Below are 18,963 nucleotides of genomic sequence, written 5' to 3'. Positions count from 1 at the left end.
AGAAAATGAAAGACAGACAAAGAGTGAGAGCAACAGAAATAGAGAACGATGTTGGGAAAGAGAGAGAAAGAGACAGTGATTGCATGTGAGCATGAGGCAGAGAGATAGCGAGAGAGAGAGAGAGTGACAGGGAGCGAGTGAGAGGGAGATAGAGAGCGAATGAGAGAGACAGGGAGAGAGGGAGAGCGGAGAGACAGAGCAAGGAAGAGAGAGAGTGACAGGGAGTGAGTGAGAGGGAGATAGAGAGCGAATGAGAGAGACAGGGAGAGAGAGAGAGAGCGGAGAGACAGAGCAAGGGAGAGAGAGAGTGACAGGGAGCGAATGAGAGGGAGATAGAGAGTGAATGAGAGAGACAGGGAGAGAGAGAGAGAGCGGAGAGACAGAGCAAGGGAGAGAGAGAGTGACAGGGAGTGAGTGAGAGGGAGATAGAGAGCAAATTAGAGAGACAGGGAGAGAGAGAGCAGAGAGACAGAGCAAGGGAGAGAGAGAGTGACAAGGAGCGAGTGAGAGGGAGATAGAGAGCGAATGAGAGAGATAGAGAGAGAGAGAGAGGGAAGGAGACAGCAAGAGATGCAGAGAGAGCTAGAGAGACACAAAGATAGAGAGATAGAGAGAGAGAGAGAGATATTGAGAATGCGAAACAGGGAGGGACAGGATGAGAGAGGCAGAGAGAGACAGAGACAGAAAGAGAATGAGAGAACGAGGGCGGCCGACAGAGAGAGAGGGAGACAGAGAAAAAGAGAGAGAGAGATAGAGAGAGAGTGTGACAGAGAATGAGACAGGTACAAATTTGGGGAGAGAGAGACAGAGCGATAAAGAGACAGAGAGAGAGGGACAGAGAGCAAGAGAGGGGGACAGAAAGAGAAGGAGAGAGATTGACAAATAGAGGGAGAGAGAAAGTGAAATATATATTAAGAGCGTTACAGAAAGAGAGATACAGAGGGATAATGAAACACTGAGGCAGAGAGTGAAAGACAGAGATAAAGAGAGAGAGAAAGAGAGAGACAGAGACAGAGAGAGAGAGAAGATATAATGATAAAGAGTGAGAGCGAGGGGCAGGTAGAGAGCAAGACACATGGAAAGAGGGAGCGCCAGAGAGAAAGGCAGATATAGAGCAACTGGGAGAGTGAGAGGGAGCGAGACTGTGAGCGACAGAGAGAGAGAGCTAGACACAGAAGGACAGGGTAAGGGAGATGCATAGAAATAGGGCGAGAGAGAGAGTGACCGTGGGAGTGAGAAACACAGAAAAAGAGATGGAGAGACATTGAGAGACAGGAAGAGAGAGAGAGAGGGGCAGAGTCAGGGAAAGACAGAGAGAGGCAGTGAGACAGTGTGAGACAGAGGGAGAGGCAGACAAAGAGAGAGACAGCGACACAAATAGAGAAAGAGAGTGAATGAGGGAGGGAGACATCAATTGCCAGAGAGCAAGAGAAAGATAGAGAGAGAGATAAAGAGAGAGAGACAGTTAGATAGTGATGGTGAGAGAGAGAGAGCAGGAGACAGAGCTGCAGAGAGAGAGAGAGGTAGACGGAGATGCAAAAGGAGATAGAGAGAATGAGAGAGACAGAGAGAGAGAGAGAGACAGCTCGAAAGTGAGAATAGAGAGAGCGATACTGAGAGAGTGAGAGAGATAGATAAAGCAACAGAGAGAGGCAGAGAGAGAGAGACAGCCAGAAGGAGAGAAAGAAGATGGGAGGCTGACAGAGAGAGAAGGAGAAAGATAATCTGATGGAGAGGTAGAAAAATAGGAACAAAGTGTGAGAGATTGACAGTTTGTGGTGAGATAGACAGGGAGAGGGGGACTGGGAGCAGGAGAGAGGGGCAGAAAGAGAGAGAGTGAAATAGATAGACAGAGCAAGAGAAGGACAGAGAGAGGGGGAGAGTGAGAAAGTGAGAGGGATCAACCTACGGAGAGAGACAGAGTGAGAGAGAAGCAGAGAGTGCAAGAAGGAGGGCGAGAGACAGGGAAAAAGAGAGACAGAATAGGAGAGACAGAGATAGAGGAAGAGAGGATGAGACCGAGAGTGACAGAGAGCTAGATTGAGGGAGAAGAGAGACAGAGAAAAATAGACAGAGAAAGACGAGAGGGACAGAGAGACAAAGAGAGTCAGAGGGAGAAAGAAAGTGATAGAAATATTGGGAGTGAGACAGACAGAAAGAGATAGGTTTGTTAGCAAGAGAGCGAGCGAGAGCGAGAGCGAGAGTCAGACAGAGAATAAGAGAAAAATAGAAACTGGTAGAGACTGAAACAAAGGGAAAGTGGGACCGTCAGAGAAAGAGACAGAGATAGAGCGAAAGAGAGATCGAGGCAGAGCAAGAGTGAGAGAGAGAGACAGTGAGCAAGACAACGAAAGACACGGAGAGAGAGATGAAGAGAGACAGGACGAGAGAGAGGGAGGGCAAGAGTGGGAGTGAGGGAGTGATAGAGCTAGACAGTGAGAGATGGAGAGAGAGAGGGGGAGAGAGAGAAAGATTCAGAGAGAGACAGTAAGATACGAGGAAACAGAGGGAGAGGTAGAGCGGGAGTGAGAGAGAGATAAAGTAAGGAAGGAAGAGAGAGACGGAGAGAGCGAACAAATTGGAGAGACAGGGAGAGGGATGGAGACAGTGAGATATAATGAGAGAAGGAGAGAGGCAGAGAGAGAGAGAGACAGAGCGACAGAGAAAATAGGGAGAGCATAATAGATAAAGAGAGTGAGAGAGAGCAAGAGAGAGAGGCAGGGAGAGAGATGCAGAGAGAGAGAGAGAAACAGGGAGAGAAGCAGGGAGGCTGACAGAGAGAGAGACAGGGACACACAGAGAAAGACAGATAGAGAGAGAGAGAGTGGAACAAAGAGTGTGAGAGAGACTTATTGTGGGAGAGAGAGAGACAGAGAGAGAAAGAGGCCGAGAGATATGAACAGAGAGAAAGAGAGAGGGACAGAAAGAGAGAGAGAGCTAGGGAGAGAGGCAGAGAGAGAGCGAGAAATTATGAGAGAGAGGGCAAGAGTGGGAGAGACAGATAGAGCAAGAGAATGAGAGAGAGAGAGGCACAGACAGAGAGAGGGAGGGAGAGAGGGAAAGAGACTCTTTGTTCCACTCTCTCTCTCTCTCTCTCTCTATCTGTCTTTCTCTGTGTGTCCCTCTCCCTCTCTCTGTCAGCCTCCCTGCTTCTCTCCCTGTTTCTCTCTCTCTCTCTGCATCTCTCTCTTGCTCTCTCTCACTCTCTCTGTCTATTATGCTCTCCCTATTTTCTCTGTCGCTCTGTCTCTCTCTCTCTCTGCCTCTCTCCTCTCAGTATTTCTCGCTGTGGGAGAGAGAAAGTGAAAGATATGTTGATAGAGTTATAGAAAGTGAGAGACAGAGGGATATTGAGAGAGCAGGAGAGAGAGAGAGAGACAGAGAGAGACAGATATTGATGTAGAAAGAGAGAGAGAGAGCAAGAGACAGGTAAAGAGCGGTGAAAGAGTGAAAGAGGAGGACCAGAGGGAAAGCCAGAGATTTAACAACAGGGAGAGCGAGAGTCTCAGCGAGAAAGGTAGCTAGACAGGGAGGGAAAGAGGGAGAGAAATCCATAGAACTAGGCTGAGAGAGAAAGTGTGACAGTGTTTGCGAGTGAGAGAGTTAGACAGTGAAAGATACGGAGAGAGAGAGGCAGAGACAGAGGGAGACAGAGAGTGACAGCGAAATGGTGTGAGAAAGAGAGACAAGCAGACAAAGAGAGGGTAACACAGATAGAGAGACAAACGGTGTGTGAGAGAGAGAGAGGGGGAAAGAGAGAGAAAGTAAGAGAGAGCGAGACAGAGTAGGAGAGAGCCGGAAAGAGAGAGAGAGAGTCAGGCAGCGAGACAGAAAGAGAGATACATATAGAGAGAGCTAGGGAGAGAGGCAGACAGAGAGCGAGAAATTATGAGAGAGAGGGCGAGAGTGGGAGAGACAGATAGAGCGAGAGAACGAGAGAGAGAGAGAGGCACAGACAGAGAGAGGGAGGGAGAGAGGGAGAGAGGGAAAGAGAGAAAGAGAGGGAGATAGACAGCGAGTGTTATGGAGAGAGAGAGAGCAAGAGAGTGTTAGATATAGTAAGAGAGCGAAATAGAGTCAAACAGAGGCAGAGAGAGAGAGAAAGATATACAAACAGAGAGGTTGCATTAGAAATTGGGAAAGAGAGAGAGGGTGGCTGAAAGAGAGCAAGAGAGAGAGAGAGAAAACGAGAGAGAGAGAGAAGGAGAGAGATGAAGAGTGAGAGAGAGAGACAGAGAGGTAGTGAAAGTGAGCTAGAGCAGCAGAGAGAGAGACAGCCGGAGAGAGAGCAAGACAGAGTGATAGAGAAAATGTGAGCAACAGAGAGATGGAAGAAGTTAAGGAGAGAGGCAGATAAAGTGAGAGAGATACAGAGTGCGAGAGGTGTCGACTGGTAGTGAGAGGGAATCAGAGACCGAGAGAGAGAGACGGGGGTGGTGGGCAGAGAGATAAAAGAATGAGAAAAAGAGTGAGATCGAACGACAGGAAGACAGAAATACCGAGAGAAACAGAGAATGAGGGTGAGAGTGAGAATAGTGAATAGAGAGAGCGAGAATGAGAGAGTGAGAGAGATAGCAACAGAGGGAGCAAGGGAGAGAAAGGCAGAGAGAGAGACACACAGGTAGAAAAGGAGAGAGAATGGGGGAGGCTGGCATAGAGAGAAGGAGACATATAAATAGAGAAGGATTAATAAAGAAAGATAGACAAAGAGGAATGAAGAGGAAGAGAGAAATGGATAGACACAGTGGGAGGGTGACATGGAGGGAGAGAGTGAGTGGTAGAGATAGATAGAGAGAGAGTGAGGCACAGGAAAAGGGGGAGAGCCGGTGAGAGAGAGAGAGACAGAGAGAGAGTGAGAGAGACAGAGAGAGAGAGAGTGAGAGAGAACGAGAGAGAGAAATCAATTGAGTTAGAGAGTGAGAGGGAGAGAGAGCGAACAAGAGAGAGGGAGATCGGGAGAGAGAGAAAGGTAGAGGGAGAGAGTCAGAAATAGACAGCGAGAGGGAGCAAGGCAGATAGAGTGATAGACAAAGAGAGAGACCCAGAAAGCGAGAGAGAAAGAGTGAGAAAGAGCATGGCAATGAGAGAGAGAGAGAGTGAGAGGTAGAGAGATGGAGAGAGAGAGATACAATGAGAGAGATAGAGAAACAGAAAGAGCGAAAGTGAGAGACTGAGAGAGAAAGAGAGAGAGATAGACCAAGATAGAGATCGAGGTAGAGAGACAGGTTGACAGAGATGAAGAGTGAAAGAGAGACAGATTGGTGGAGAGAGAGAATGAGAGAGGGAGGGACACAGAACAAGAGAGAGAGTGAAAGAAAGATGTAGAGGGAAGCATAGAGAGACCTGGGAGCGAGAAGGCGAAATAGATACTGAAAGAGTGTAAGCAGGAGAAGGAGAGAGACATAGAGATATATCGAGAGAGCAGGAGATATGGAGACTAAGAGAGAGAGTGCTAAAGAGAAAAAGAGAAGTATAGAGAAAGGCAGAGAGATAAAGGCAGAGAGAGATAGCAAGATGGAGGGAAAGGCAACAATAGAGACAGAGAATTGAATAAAGAGAGAGTGAGTGAGTGCTAGGGAGAGAAAGAGATAGAGAGAGAGAGTGAGAGGTAGACAACAAGAGAAAAAGAGTTAAAGGTAAAGAGAGCGAGGGTGAGAGGGAGAAATAGATCGAGAGTTTGCGAGACAGAAGCAAGAGAGAAATACTCAGATAGCGGGATTACGAGATAGAGAGAGAAAGAGAGACAGGGAGCGAGAGAGAGGGAGAGAGAGAGAAATAGAGCGCAAGGGCACAGAGAATTAGAGACTCAGAGAGAGACAGAGGGAGAGGGAAATACAGCGAGAGGCCGTGAGTGCAAGGGGGATAGAGAGTGCAAGGGTAGAGAGAGGCAGAGAGAGAGAAAATGAGATTGACAGAGAGGAGGAGGGAGATAGAGTTAGTGACAGATGAAGTGAGTTAGATAGAGAGACAGAGGCCCGTAAATGGTACATCAATAAAAACCCAAACATCAAGACAGACAAAAAACCCTGGAATCTCTGTCAGAGAGAGAGAGAAAAAAAGCATCAAGGAGAGAGGGATCAATAGAGTGAGAGAGAGAGAGAGTGGGTAAGTGCTCCAGTGAGAAGCCAGGGAGGGAGAAAGAGAGGGTTTTATGTCCTTGACAAGTTATGTAAACAGTTCAACAATAATGGTGCAATTAGGTACACAGGGAGTTAAACCGTGTAATCGTTGTCAGAGGGAGATAGAGACAGGACGTGAGAGACAGAAAGAGTGAAAGAGAGAGAGAGATATAACCAAATAGAGCGAGTGAGAGACTTAGAGAGAAAGAAAGAGAGAGCAAGATAGAGATCGAGGTAGAGAGAGAACTGATAGATAGAGAAGAAGAATGAGAGAGAGACAGATTGGTGGAGAGAGAAAATGAGAGAGGGAGGGACACAAAACAGGAGAGAGAGTGAATGAAAGATGGAAAGTGTAGCAGCGAGAGACGGGGAGAGAGAAAGTGAAATAAACAATGAAAGAGTGTTAGCAGGAGAAGGAGAGAGACATAGAGATGTACAGAGAGCTGGAGAGAGGGGGACTTAGAGAGAGAGCTAGAGAGAGAGAGATGTACAGAGAAAGGCAGGGAGATAAAGGCACAGAGACATAGCAATATGGAGGGAGACAGACAGAGAAAAAGACAAAAATAGAGACAGAGAGACAAGGAAAGAGAGATAATGAGTGTTAGGGAGAGAGAGATAGAGATAGACTGAGAGGCAGACAACCAGAGAGAAAGAGTTAAAGATATAGAGATCGAGGGTGAGAGGGAGAAAGAGATCGAGAGATTGTGAGACAGAAGCAAGAGAGATATACACAGAGAGCGAGATTATGAGATAGAGATCAAAAGAGAGAGAGAGAGAGAGATAGAAAGAGAATGAGAGACATAGAGAGATAGAGAGGGAGAGAGTGTGAGAGAGACCAATAGAACACAAGGGACACAAAGAAATAGAGAGACATGGAGAGACAGAGGGAGAGGGAAAAAGTGCGAGAGGGAATGAGAGCAAGGGAGATAGAGAGCACAAAGTGATAGAGTGGGGCAGAGAGAGAAAATGAGTGTGATAGAGAGAAGGAGGGAGATAGAGGGAACGAAAGCTAAAGTGAGTTATATAGAGAGACAGAAGCCTCTAAATGGTTCATCAAAAAAATATCCAAACACCATGAGAGACAAAGAAGACCGGAATCTCCGACAGAGAGAGAAAGAGAGAGAAAGCGTCAGGGAGAGAGGGATCATTAGAGAGAGAGAGAGAAAGCAGAGTGGTATGTGTTCCAGTGAGAAACAAGGGGATTGAGACAGAGAGGGTTTTATGTCCAGAACAAGTTCTGTAAACATTTCATCAATAATGGTGCAATTAGCTAGACAGGGAGTTAAACCATGTAATCATTGTCAGAGGTAGAGAGAGACAGAAAGTGAGGGACATAAACAGAGAGAGAGAGAGAGAGAGAAAGAGAGAGAGAGAGGGCGGTGGAGACAGACAAATACAGAAATGGAGAGAGAGTGACGCCTAGACTTTTATTCAATAAATTGTATACTCAGACAGCAAACCCTCAAATCTGTCTCAGAGAGAGAATGTGTCGAAGAGTATTTGGAAGATCGGGTGAGAGAGAAAGAGAGAGTGCGTGTGTGTCATCCACACAACGTGTAAACATGTTAATCATTTTAATTCATACGCCACACAGAGAGTAAATCCTGTAAGACTGTATGAGAGAGACCAACTTGGGGAGAGAGAGAGAGGGAGACAGAGAGAGTGAGAGAACGAGAGAGAGAGAGAAAGAGGGACAGGCGGAGAGAGGGAGGGAGAAAGTGAAAGAGAGAAAGAGCGGGAGAGAGGAAGCGAGTGTTACAGAGAGAGAGAGAGCAAGAAATTATTAGATATAGGAAGAGAGCGAAACAGGGAGAAATGGGGACAGAGGGAGAATGAAAGACAGGCAAAGAGAGGGGTTGCATTAGAAATAGGGAAAGAGTGAGAGGTTGAATGAATGAGCAAGAGAGTGAGAGAGAGACAGATAGAGAGGTAGTGAAACCGAGATAGAGCAGCAGAGAGACAGAGTGGCAGAGAACGTGAGACAGTGGTAGAGAGACAGTGAAAGCCACAGAGAGATGGAAGGAGATAGAGAGACAGGCACAGAAAGTGAGAGAGATAGAGAGAGTGAGAGAGACTTCAAATGGTAGCGATTGAGAATGAGAGACAGTGAGAGAGAGGGGGCAGAGAGATAAAAGAATGAGAAGGAGAATTAGATCGAACGGCAGTAAGATAGAAAGAGCGAGAGAGACAGAGAGATTGTGAGAGAGAGAATAGTGAATAGATTGAGCGAGAATGATAGAGTGGGAGAGTGAGAGCAACGGAGGGCAACAGGGAGAGAGAGGCAGAGAGAGAGACACAGGCAGAAAGATAGAGAATGAGAGAGACAGATAAATAGAGAAAATAGAGATAGAGGAACGAAGAGTGAGGGAGAGACAGAGGAAAGGAGAGAGGGAATGACATACTGGCAGAGGGACATACAGAGAGGGACAGAGAGTGATAGGTAGAGAGTTAGACAGAGAGAGCGAGGCACAGGAAAAGGGACAGAGCCAGAGAGAGAGAGACAGAGGTAGAGACAGAGACAGTGAGAGAGAGCGAGAGAGTGAAAGACAATGAGTAAGAGAGCGAGAGACAGAGAGAAAGAGAGAGAGAGTGAGCAAGAGAGAAGGAAACCAGGAGAGAGAGAGAGAGAGAGAGGCAGAGGGAGAGAGTCAGAAATAGACAGCGAGAGGGAGGCAGAGAAAGTGACAAAAAGTGAGACACAGAAAAAGAGCAAGACAAAGAGTGAGATAGAGAGTTGCAATGAGAGGGAGAGAGAGAGAGAGGAAGAGAGATGGAGAGAGAAAGATAAAAGAAATAGAGAGAGAGAGAGAAAGAGAGAGAAAGTGTGTCTTCAACTGATCCTGTAATCAGACCACTGTTAAGTTCAAAATGCCTACAGAGAACACAAACCCTAGAACCTGTGCAATAGAGAAAGAGTGCAGGGGAAAGAGAGAGGCAGCATGTAAGAGAGCGTGGGAGGGATTGAGGGAGAGATTGAGTGAGGGAGAGAGAGGGTAAGTGGAAGTGGGGGATACAGAGGGAGAGATAACGAATATGTCGACCACAAAGCCTGCAAAATGCTCTCGCAGAAAGCAAAATCTGGAATCTCTATCAGAAAGTGTAAGAGAAGGAGAGAGAGATAGAATGTGAGTGGGAAAGGGAAAGAATGGAGTCGAGAAAATGAAAGAGTGCGAGGGCACCGTTCTCACGACCTGCAAATTGTTCACCAATACATAAAGTGATATTCACACAGACTACAAACCAGGGAATAACTGACAGGGGGAGAGAGAGAGTGTGTGTGTGTGTTCGAGAGAGACAGAGAGAGACAGAGAGTGTGGGAAAAAGAGATAGGGAGCTGCAATGAGAGAGAGGGGGAGAGAGATGGAGAGAGAAAGATAGAGAGAAAGAGAGAGAGAGACAGAGAGAGAGAAAGAGAGAGTGTCTCCAACTCATCCTGTAATCAGACCATTGTAAAGTTCAAAATGCCTACAGAGAACACAAACACTAGAACCTGTGCAATAGAGAATAAGTGCTGGGGGAAGAGAGAGGCAGCATGTAAGAGAGCGTGGGAGGGATTGAGGGAGAGATTGAGTGAGGGAGAGAGAGGGTAAGTGGAAGAGACAGAGTGGGGGAGACAGAGAGAGAGGGAGATAACGAATGTGTCGACCACACAGACTGTAAAATGCTCCTGCAGAAAGAAAACCCTGCAATCTCTATCAGAGAGAGTGAGAGTGGGAGAGAGAGAGAGATAGAAAGTGAGCGGGAGAGAGAAAGAATGGGGTCCAGAAAATGAAAGAGTGCGAGAGCACCGTTTCATGACCTGTAAACAGTTCACTAATAAATAACAAATTATTCACGCGGACAGCAAACCATGGAATAACTTTCAGGGGGAGAGGGAGAGCATGTGTGTTCGCGAGAGACAGTGTGGGAGAGAGATTGAGATTGAGACGGAGTGAGAGAGAGAGCTGGAGAGAGAGAGTGAGAGAGAGAGAGACTAAGAGAGTGCAAAGGTCACAGAGAATTAGAGAGACAGTCAGAGATGGGGGAGAGGGAAAGACAGCGAGAGAGACTGAGAGCAAGGGGGATTGAGAGCACAAGGAACAGAGAGAGGCAGAGAGAGAATATGAAAGCGACAGAGAGAAGGAGGGAGATAGAGGGAGCGACAGCTAAAGTGAGTTAGATAGAGAGACAGAGGCCTGTAAATAGTTCATCAATAAATAACGCAAAATTCACTCAGACAGCAAACAATGCAATACCTTTCAGGGGGAGAGAGAGTGTGTGTGTTCGAGAGAGAGAGAGAGACAGAGAGTGTGGGAGAGAGAGATAGAAATAGAGACAGAGAGAGAGTTAAAGAGACAGAGATGGAGAGAGATAGGGAGATAGATAGAGAGAAAGAGCGTGAGGGAGAGAGAGAGAAAGAGATTGACAGAGAGAGAAGGAGAGAGTGCGGGAGAGAAATAACAAATTGTGTGGGATGGAGACAGTGGGGGAGTGTGCATTTGACAGAGAGAGAGATATAGAATGAGATTCAGGGATAGGGAGAGAGAGCAGGGCGTTGGTGTTCTGGAGAGAGAGACAGATTTTAAAAAATGGACGAATGGAAGCAGGGGGAAATGGAATCAGAGAGAATGAGACCGATGGACAGACAAAGAGAGAGAGAGCGACAGGAGGTGAGAAACAGAGAGAGAGAGAGAAACCGAGTGTGAGAGAGTGAACGATAGAGAGAGAGAAAGAGACAGAGGCAGTTGGAGAAAGAGGGACAGCGAGACAGCAAGAGTGAAAGAGATGGGGAGAGAGAATGAGAGAGATTGAAAGCAAGCGAGAGAGAGAGTCAGAACAAGTGAGAGTAATGCAGGGAAAGGCGATAGAGAGAGAAAGGGAAATAGATACTCAGAGACAGAGAGAGAGAGAGATAGCGAGAGAGAGATAGAGATAGTGAGAGACAAAGAGAGTAAGAGAGGCAGAGAGATAGAGAGAGAGATAGAGAGAAAGAAAATATGAGAGAGAGAGAGAGAAAGCAACTGAGAGATCGAGGCAGAGAGAGAGAGAAAGAGGTAGACAGAGACAGAGAGTGGGAGAGAGAGAGACAGATTGATGGAGAGAGAGAGTGCGAGAGAGAGGGACAGGTAAAAAGAGGGAGTGACAGAAAGAGAGTGAGGCTGACAGAGAGAGGTGGAGAGAGAAAGGGAATGATATTGTTGAGAGAGACATAGAGAGAGAGAGAGAAAGAGACAGAGAGGGAGAGAGAGAGAGAGACCAATAGAGCGCAAGGGACACAGAGAAATAGAGAGATGAAAGAGAAAGGGGGAGAGGGAAAGAGAGCGAGAGGTTGTGAGAGCAAGTTGGATTGAGAGCGCCAGGGATAGAGAGAGGCAGAGAGAGAGGAAATGAAAGAGAGAAGGAGGGAGATAGAGGGAGCGACAGCTAAAGTGAGCTAGATAGAGAAACAGAGGCCTTTAAATGGTTCATCAATCAAAACCCAAACACCATGACAGTCAAAAAAACCAGAAACTCTGTCAGTGAGAGAGAGAAAGCGTCAGTGAGAGATGGATCAATAGAGAGAGAGAGAGAGAGAGAGAGAGAGAGAAGGCGGGGTGATAAGTGATCCAGTGAGAAAGCAGAGGATGGAGAAAGAGAGGGTTTTATGCCCTCAAGAAGTTCTGTAAACAGTTCATAATCAATGGTGCAATTAATTACACAGGGAGCAAAACCGTGTAATCTTTGTCACAGGGAGAAAGAGACATAAGTGAGAGACATAAAGAGAGAGAGAGAGTGAGGGTGGTGGAGAGAGAGACAAATACAGAAATGGAGAGAGATTGACGCCAAAACATTTCTTCAATAAATTGTACACACAGACAGCAAACCCTGAAACCTGTCTCAGAGAGAAAGAGAGAGAGAGAGAGAGAATGTGTCGAAAATTATTTAGCAGACAGGGTGAGAAAGAAAGTGAGAGTGCATGTGTGTCGTCTACACACCCTGTAAAATTGTTAATCATTTTGATTCATACACCAACACAGAGAGTAGATGCTGGAGTACCTGCACGAGAGAGAGCGACTTATAGAGAGATAGAGGGAAACAAAGAGATCGAGAGAACGAGAGAGAGAGGGAGAGCGAGAGGGACAGATAGGGAGGGGGAGGGAGAGAGCGAAAGAGATAAAGAGAGGGAGAGAGGCAGAGCATGTAATGGAGAGAGAGAGAGACAGTGAGAGAGCAAGAGAGTTAGATTTAGGAAGAGAGCGAAATAGGGAGAAATAGAGGCAGAGAGAGAGAACGAAAGGCAGACAAAGATAGAGGGTGTGTTAGAAATAGAGAAAGAGAGAGAGGGTGATTGAAAGTGCAAGCGAGGGAGATAGAGAGAGAGAGTGACAGAGAGATAGTGAAAGCGAGATAGAGCAGCGGAGAGACAGAGTGGGAGCAAGAGCGAGACAGGTGGAGTGAGACAATGAAAGAAATAGAGAGATGGAAGGAGATAGAGAGAGAGGCAAAGAAAGTGAGAGATTTGGAGTGAGTGAGAGAGACGTCGAGAGGTGGCAGCAGGGAATGAGAGACAGAGAGAGAGGTGCGCAGAGAGATAAAGGAATGAGAAAGAGTGAATTCGAACCACAGGAAGGCAGAAAGAACGAGAGAGACAGAGAGAGAGGGCGAGGTTAAAATAGAAAATAGAGAGGGCGAAAATGAGAGAGTGAGAGCGAGAGAGAGCAACGTAGGGATACAGAGAGAGGGAGGCAGAGAAATAGACACAGGCAGAAAGGGAGAGAGAAAAAACGAGATTGAGTGAGGGAGAGAAAGGGTGAGTGGGAGGGATGAGAGAAAGGGACAGATAAATATAGAAAATAGAGATAGAGGAACAAAGAGTGAGGGAGAGAAAGAGGGAGAGAGAAAGGGAAATACATACTGGGAGAGTGACATAGAGAGAGAGAAACAGAGAATGATAGATAGAGAGATAGACAGAGAGAGAGAGAGATTCAGAGAGAAACAGTGAGGGATAGCGGGAGACAGAAAGACAGAAAGAATTTGAGTAAGGGATCGAGAGACAGAGAGAGAGAGAGAGAGAATCAGAGGAAGAAAGTGCGGAATAGACGGCGAGAGGGAGGGAGGCAGATAGATTGACAGAGAAAGAGTGAGACACAGAAGGAAAGAGAGACAAAGAGTGAGATACAGAGTTGCAGTGACAGAGATGGAGAGAGATGGAGAGAGAAAGATACACAGATAGAGAGAGATAGAGAGTGAAAGAGAGAGAAGAGAGAGAGACCAATAGAGTGCAAGGGGCACAGTGCAATAGAGGGACAGAGAGATAGGGGAAGAGGGAAAGAGAGCAAGAGGTAGTGAGACAAGGGGGATTGAGAGCGCCAGGGATAGAGAGAGGCAGAGAGAGAGAAAATGAGAGAGACACAGAGAAGGAGGGAGATAGAGGGAGCGACAGCTAAAGTCAACTAGATAGACAGAGACCTGTAAATGGTGGATCATTAAATAACACATTATTCGCACAGACAGCAAACTGTGGAATAACATTCAGGGTGAGAGAATGTGTGTGTTCGAGAGAGACAGAGAGAGACAGAGAGTGTGGGAGAGAGAGATAGAGACAGAGAGAGATAATGAGTGAGAGTTGGAGAGAGATAGGGAGATTGATAGGGTGAGAGAGAGAGAGAAAGAATGAGACAGAGACAGAGAGGGAAAGACAGAGTGCTGGAGAGAAATAAAAAAGTCTGTGGGAGAGCGAGAGAGGGGGAGTGTGTATGTGAAAGGGAGAGAGAGATGGAATTTGAGTCAGGGAAAGGGAGAGAGAGAAGGGGCCAGTGTTGGGGTTCTGGAGAGGGAGGCAGAGAGAGAGAGGGAGAGAGCAAGCGATTTATAAAAAAGCACTAATGGAAGCAGGGGGAAATGGAGTCAGAGAGAATGAGAACGATGGACAGACAAAGAGAGAGAGAGCAACAAGAGGTGAGAAACAGAGAGAGAGAGACCGAGAGAGAGAGTAAACAATAGAGAAAGAGAAAGTGACAGAGGCTGATAGAGAAAGAGAGACAGCAAGATAGGAAGAGTGAAAGAGATGGGGAGAGAGGACGAGGGAGATTGAAAGCAAGAAAGAGATCGTCAGAACGTGTTAGAGTAATGCAGGGAGAGCAGGGGAGAGAGAAAGGGAAATAGTTACTGAAAGAGAGAGAGAGAGGGGAATTGTGAGAGTGAGAGAGAGAGAGGGAAAACAACAGTGAGATCGATGTAGAAAGAGGTACAGAGACAGAGAGTGAGAGAGAGACAGATTGCAGAGAGAGAGAGAGAGAGAAAGGGACAGATAAAGAGAGAGAGTGACAGAAAAAGAGTGAGGCAGATAGAGAGAGGTGAGAGAGAAAGGGAAAGACATAGTTGAAGAGAAACAGAGAGAGAGACAGTGAGTTAGCGAAAGAAAGATAAACAGAGAGAAAGAGAGAGGGAGAGTGTGTGTGTGTGAGAGAGAGAGAGCAATAATGCACAAGGGACACAGAAATAGAGAGACAGAGAGAGATAGGGGGTTGGGAAAGAGAGCGGGAGTGAGTGAGAGCAAGGAGGATTGAGAGCGCCAGGGATAGAGAGAGGCACAGGGAGAGATAATGAGAGTGACAGAGAAAAGGAGGGAGATAGAGGGAGCGACAGCTAAAGTGAGTTAGATAGAAAGACAGAGGCCTGTAAATGGTTCATCATTAAAACCTTAAACACAATGAAGACAAAAAACACCAGAGCCTCTGTCAGAGAGAGAGAGAGAGTGTGAGAGAAAGCGTAAGGGAGAGAGGGCTCAACAGAGAGAGAGAGAAGGCGGGGTGATAATTGATCCATTGAGAAACAAGGGGAGGGAGAAAGAGACGGTTTTCTGTCCTCAAGAAGTTCTGTAAGGAGTTCATCATTAATGCTGCCATTAATTACACATGGAGATAAACCGTGCAATCTTTGTCACAGTGAGAAAGAAGCAGAAAGTGAGAGACATAAAGAGAGAGAGAGAGAGTGAGTGAGGGCAGTTGAGAGAGGGACAAATGCATAAATGGAGAGAGAGTGATGCCAAAGCATTTCTTCTTTAAATTGTACACATAGACAGCAAACACTGAAATCTGTCTCAGACAGAGAGAGAGAATGTTTCAAAAAGTGTTTGGCAGACAGGGTGAGAGAGAAAGAGAGAGTGTGTGTGTGTCCTCCACACGGCCTGTAAAAACGTTAATCATTTTGATTCATACACCGCCACAGAGAGTAAATCCACGAGAAAGAGCGACTTGCAGAGAGAGAGAGAGAGAGAGAGAGACAGACAGAGTTTGTGAGGGAGAGAGCAAAAAGTGAAGGAGAGGGAGAGAGTCAGCGAGTGTTACGGAGTGAAAGAGAGAGAGAGAGAGAGATAGCAAGAGAGAGTTCGATATAGGAAGAGAGCGAAACAGGGAGAAATGGAGGGAGAGAGAGAGAGAGAGAGAGAACGACAGACAGATGGAGAGTGGGTGTGTTAGAAATAGGGAAAGAGAGAGAGGGTGATTGAAAGAGCAAATGAGAGAAAGAGAGAGAGAGGTAGTGAAAGAGAGATAAAGCAGCAGAGAGACAGAGCAAGACAGATGAAGAGAGACAATGAGAGCAACAGAGAGATGCAAGAAAATAGAGAGATAAGCACAGAAAGTGAGAGAGATAGAGAGAGTGAGAGAGATGTCGACTGGTAGTGAGAGAGAATGAGAGACAGCGACAGAGAAGGAGGGCAGAGAGATAAAAAATTAGAAAGAAGTGAGGTCGAAGACAGGAAGGCAGAAAGATTGAGAGAGACAGCGAGAGAGGGCGAGAGCAAGAATAGAGAATAGAGAGAGCGAGAATGAGAGAGTGAGAGAGATGGCAACGGAGGGAGACAGGGAGAGAGATAGGCAGAGTATTAGACAAAGGCCGAAAGGGAGAGAGAAGGGGGGAGTCTGGCAGAGAGAGGAGACATATAAATAGAGAAGGATAGAGAAAGAGGAATGAGGATTGAGAGAGAGGCAGGGGGAGAGAGAAAGGGAAAAACATACTGGGAGAGTGATAGATAGAGAGATAGACAGAGAGAGCGAGGCACAGGAAAAGGGGCAGAGCCAGAGAGAGAGAAGGAAATAGAGAGACAGTGAGAGAGAGAGCGATAGTGAGAAAGAAATTGAGTAACGGTTCAAGAGAGAGAGAGTGAGAGAGAGTGAGCAAGAGAAAGGGAGACTGAGAGAGAGAGAGAGAGGCAGAGGGAGAGAGTGAGAAATAGACAGCGAGAGGGAGGGAGGCAGAGAGAGTGACAGACAAAGAGTGAGCCACAGAAAGGGCGAGAGAGCAAGAGTGAGAAAGAGAGTGGCAATGAATGAGAGAGAGAGAGATAGAGGTAGAGAGATGGAGAGAGAGCGATACAATGAGAGAGAGAGAAACAGAAAGAGCGAAAGTGAGAGACTGAGAAAGAGAGAGACCAAGATAGATATCGAGGTAGAGAGACGTATAGGTAGAGACGAAGAGTGAAAGAGAGACAGATTGTTGTAAAGAGAGAATGAGAGAGGGACGGACATAGAACAAGAGAGAGAGTGAATGAAGGATGTAGAGTGAGGCAGAGAGAGACATGGGAGGGAGAAGGCGAAATAGATAATGAAAGAGTGTTAGCAGGAGAAGGAGAGAGACATAGAGTTATATCGAGAGAACAGGAGAGAGGGACACTAAGAGAGAGAGTGCTAAAGAGAAAGAGAGAAGTATAGGGAAAGGCAGAGAGAGATAGCAAGAAGGAGAGAGACAGAGAGAGAGAAAGGCAACAATAGAGAGAGAGACAATGAAAGAGAGAGTGAGTGAGTGCTAGGGAGAGAGAGAGATAGAGAGAGAATGAGAGGTAGACAACAAGAGAGAAAGAGTTAAAGATAAAGAGAGGAGGGTGAGAGGGAGAAAGAAATCGAGAGTTTGTGAGACAGAAGCGAGAGAGAGAGAGAATGAGAAACAGAGAGAGAGAGAGAGAGAGAGAAGTACAATGCAAGGGACACAGAGAATTTGAGAAACAGAGAAAGATGGAAGGAGCGGGAAAGAGAGCATGAGGTTGTGAGAGCAAGAGGGATAGAGAGTGCAAGGGTAGAGAGAGGAGGAGAGAGAGAAAATGAGAGTGACAGGGAGGAGGAAGGTGATAGATGGAGCGACAGCTTAAGTGAGTTATATAGAGAGACAGAGGGCTGTAAATGGTACACCAATGAAAACCCAAACACCAAGACAGACAAACATCACCAGAATCTCTGTCAGAGAGAGAGGTAGAAAGAGAGTCAGGGAGAGAGGGATCAATAGAGAGAGAGAGAGAAAGAGAGAGTGGGCGAGGTGGTAAATGCTCCAGTGAGAAGCCAGCGGAGGGAGAAAGAGAGGGTTTTATATCCTTAACAAGTTCTGTAAACAGTTCAACAATAATGGTGCAGTTAGCTACACAGGGAGTTAAACCGTGTAATCTTTGTCAGAGGGAGATAGAGACAGAAAGTGAGAGTCATAAGGATTGTGAGAGAGAGAGAGAGACATAAACAAATAGAGCGAAAGAGAGAAAGAGAGAGAGAGAACAAGATAGGGATTGAGATAGAGAGAGAGAGACAGATAAAGAAGAAGAGTGAGGGAGACATATTGGTACGGAGTGAAAATGAGAGAGGGAGGGACACAGGACAGGAGAGAGTGAATGAAAGATGGAGAATGAGGCAGAGAGAGACAGGGCAGAGAGAAAGCGAAATATATACTGAAAGAGTGTTAGCAGGAGAAGGAGAGAGACATAGAGATGTATAGAGAGAGCGGGCTAGAGGAGGAGTAAGAGAGAGAGAGAGAGAGCTAGAGAGAGAGAAATGTATAGAGAAAGGCAGGGAAATAAAGGCACAGAGACATAGCAAGATGGAGGGAAACAGAGAGAGAAAACCACAAAAATAGAGACAGAGAGAGACAAAGAAAGAGAGAGACTGAGTGTTAGGGAGAGAGAGAGAGAGATAGAGAGAGAGAGAGTGAGGCAGACAACAAGAGAGAAAGAGTTAAAGATATAGAGATCGAGGGTGAGAGGGAGAAAGAGATCGAGAGATCGCGAGACAGAAGCAAGAGAGATATACACAGAGAGTGAGATTACGAGAGAGAGATAGAAAGAGAGAGAGAGAGAGAAAGAGAATGAGAGACATTGAGAGAGAGAGACAGAGAGGGAGAGAGAGTGAGAGGGACCAATAGAGCATAAAAGACACAGAGAATTAGAGAGACCGAGAGGTAGTGAAACCAAGATAGAGCAGCAGAGAGACAGAGTGGGAGAGAAGGCGAGACAGAGGGAGAGAGACAGTGAGAGCCACAGAGAGATGGAAGGAGTTAGAGAGAGAGGCAAAGAAAGTGAGAGAGATAGAGAGAGTGAGATAGACTTCGGATTGTAGCGATTGGGAATGAGAGACAGTGAGAGGGAGGGAGGGCAGAGAAATAAAAGAATGCAAAGGAGAGATAGATCGAACAGCAGGAAGACAGAAAGAGCAAGAGAGACGGAGAGAGAGGGCGAGACTGAGAATAGTGATTAGATTGAGCGAGAATGAGAGAGTGGGAGAGAGATAGCAACGGAGGGTGACAGTGAGAGAGAGGCAGAGAGAGAGACACAGGCAGAAAGGTAGAGAAAAGAGGGAGGCTGTCAGAGAGAGACACAGATAAATAGAGAAAATAGAGATAGAAGAGTGAGGCAGAGACAGAGGGAGAGAGAAAGGGAAAGACATACTGGGAGAGTGACATAGGGAGAGAGAGACAGAGAGTGATAGATAGAGAGATAATAGAGAGAGCGAGGCACAGGAAAAGGGGCAGAGCCAGAGAGAGAGAGACAGAGATAGAGACAGAGACAGTGAGAGAGATGGGGAGAGAGAGAGAGACATTGAGTAAGAGAGCGCGAGAGAGAGAGACA

This window comes from Carcharodon carcharias, chromosome 18 (genome assembly GCF_017639515.1).
Source record: "Carcharodon carcharias isolate sCarCar2 chromosome 18, sCarCar2.pri, whole genome shotgun sequence".
Classification (NCBI taxonomy): domain Eukaryota; kingdom Metazoa; phylum Chordata; class Chondrichthyes; order Lamniformes; family Lamnidae; genus Carcharodon; species Carcharodon carcharias.
The sequence above is the reverse complement of the archived record's forward strand: the minus strand, read 5'-3'. Positions refer to the sequence as shown.